At 60.3% G+C, this 2,339-nt stretch overlaps 1 protein-coding gene across 2 annotated transcripts in view; it reads left to right on the forward strand.

Annotated features, from left to right (window-relative positions):
* Window positions 1-478: 478 nt before the first annotated feature.
* HDAC4 (histone deacetylase 4) overlaps window positions 479-2,339 on the forward strand; it is a 215,613-nt gene continuing 213,752 nt past the window's right edge. Inside the window, exon 1 of one of the 2 annotated variants that reach the window (XM_042821990.1) lies at window positions 479-539. The gene's annotated coding sequence lies outside the window, so the exon portion shown is untranslated. Of the gene's footprint in view, window positions 540-978; window positions 1,034-2,339 lie in introns of those variants that run through there. The other variant, XM_042821991.1, reaches the window with a different exon arrangement.

A 2,339-nucleotide genomic window follows, 5' to 3' on the forward strand; every position in this document is an offset into this window, starting at 1 on the left:
CTGTGATTGTATGCTAGAATACAGCTGCAAATTATGAAGGAGGGACAAAGTCGTTAGCAACTCCCTTCAGGTCCCAGCCGGCCCGTGCCTCTGCCCCTTCCGCTTCTCACACGGTGATTCAGGCGCCGTTCAAAGCGGCGCAGCTCGGCTGCGGGACGGGGCAACCCAACGGACGGCGCCCAACGGCCGCAGCCCGTCCGCGCGCCGCGCCATCACCTAGGCGACGTGCGGAGAGGCGGGGCTAAGAGCCGAGGCGGGGTCCGATTGGTTCCCTTCCCCCGCCGCGCGCCCAGCCGGGATGAGGCGGAGCGGGGGGAGAGCGGGAGGGGGGAAAGAAAAAAGAGGGAGCCGCGGCTATAAATAAACCGCGCTTCCTGATTGGCCGGCAGGAAAAATGGTCGCACCACGTGACTCTCCATCTAAAAATTCCAAGATGGCGGATCCCGTCACGGGCTGAGTCCGTTGGTGGCGCGCGCGCCGCCCGTGTCCGCCGCCGGGCCTTCGCCGCAAGGCTCCACGCTCCTCCCGCCGTCACCCAGGTCAGTACGCGGCGCCTCTCGCCGGGCCGGACCACGCCGGGGCCCTGCTGCCCGCCGCACGGGGTCTTAAGGCTGCGCGAGTTTCTGTCCGCCGGCTTTTAATCCCGGCCCGGGCCTCGCCGTGGTTCCCTAAGGCTTCGACGGCGCGCGGCTGTTTTCCTCCGGGCTCCGGCCGTGCGGCGCGGAGGGTTCCGCAGGGGGGAGGTGACGGGCAGCTCCTCGCACCAATCGCGTTTGCCCTCGTGGTATTGGCGGGTGGATTTGAGCCGCTGTGCCATGCGATTGGACGCCGAGCCCGGTGGGGGCGTGGCTTCGGCTCGCCCTCCTTCGGGCGGCGGGCGGCGGCGCTGGCGTTTTTTTGTGAATGAGGCAAGGGGGCGGAGCATCCGGATGGCCACGCCCCCTCGCGGGCGGCCGCGGCTCCTCCCACCCCCGGCAGCAGCGGCGCCGCCTCGGAGCCGCGCGGGGCTCGGCGCGGAGCGATGCGGGCAGCGGTGAGCGGCGGGGCCGGGGGCGGAATGGGCCGGGGGCGGGGGGGCCAGGGGGGGCCGAAGAGGCGCCTGGCGGCGCCCCCAGGGCCCTCCCCGCCCCCCCCGCCCCGGGTTTGGTGGAAGTCCCCTAAAATGCTGTTTTTCTAGGTTGGGGGGATAAGGTTTGTGCTGCGACGTTGGATTCCTAACTTAAAAAACAGAAAGGAAAAAAAGAAAGGGCTTGTAACGCGCGTGGCGCTGCGTAAGGGAGGTGCTGCCGAGCGCCGGTGCGGGTTTTGCTGCAGGAATTTGTCAGAACGATGCTCAGCGCTATCCGAGCGGCGTGGTGAGCGCAGCGTGGCCTCTTAGCAGGGGAATGTGTTTGCGGAGCGATTATTTGCCGTTATGGTAGGGCTGTATTTGGCGTTACGGAGGGAGCTGAACCGGCCTTTTATTCAAAGCACTTGCGTAATTGTTTGGGGCATGATAGGGGAAGGTTTTGTTGCTTGCTCGCCTCCGAAGGTTGGCACCAACCCGGCTCGTTGCTTTAAACGCCCATTTCCTAGCGCGGCTCGTTGCTCTCCGGCCCCAGAAATGCTCCCTTGAAGCGAGGTGTGGGTGTGCTGGGTCGGATGGGTGCCCCGTGCTTGTCCTCAGCTCCATGCCATGCTGACAGCACTGCGATGTGCTGCTGTCAGGGGCTGCTTCCAGCTGGGGCCGCGTTGCCTGCCAAAAAGCTACCTGAAGTTAATTATCCGAATTAGGCTTTGATAACAGCGATGTTTCTAAAAGCTAAGGAGCTCTGAAGTTTATATAATACTCTGCTTCTTGGCAAGGCTGCTTTTTTTTCTCCTTTTTTTACCCCCACTGTTCTGATTGCTCTGATGTTTCCAGCTCTTCCTCATGGAGTTCCCAGCCCAAAGGCTGCCTTTGTCGCTCTGCAGGCTCTCAGAAAGAGTTAAGAGGGCATTGAATTAAGAAAGCTCAGCTGCTTGTATACAAATATACCGCAATTACAAGGCACCAAAGTTATTGCAGAATCCTACCGTCACCATGGCGACGTGCTCACTCAATTACATTTGGAAATGTAAAATGCCACCCAGTTAGAAAGAGTAAGTTTTTAGCACTGCAGATTTTCTGTACGAAGCGAAACGTGCGTGGCACGGCTCTCCAGGATGCTCTGCTTCTCTCTGTGCGTGAATGGCACGTGCACCTGACAGGTGTCATCGCTGGCGTTAAGCTGTGCTCTCAGTTGGCTGAATTGAGGGGAAAAAATGATTCTAAAAATCTTAAATCTTGAAAATTGATCTTCCTGTTCTTGATTTTTTTT

The sequence above is a fragment of the Centrocercus urophasianus genome, unplaced genomic scaffold (genome assembly GCF_019232065.1).
Source record: "Centrocercus urophasianus isolate 14NV4802_14NV808 unplaced genomic scaffold, USGS_Curo_1.0 seq_20, whole genome shotgun sequence".
In the NCBI taxonomy this organism is placed as follows: domain Eukaryota; kingdom Metazoa; phylum Chordata; class Aves; order Galliformes; family Phasianidae; genus Centrocercus; species Centrocercus urophasianus.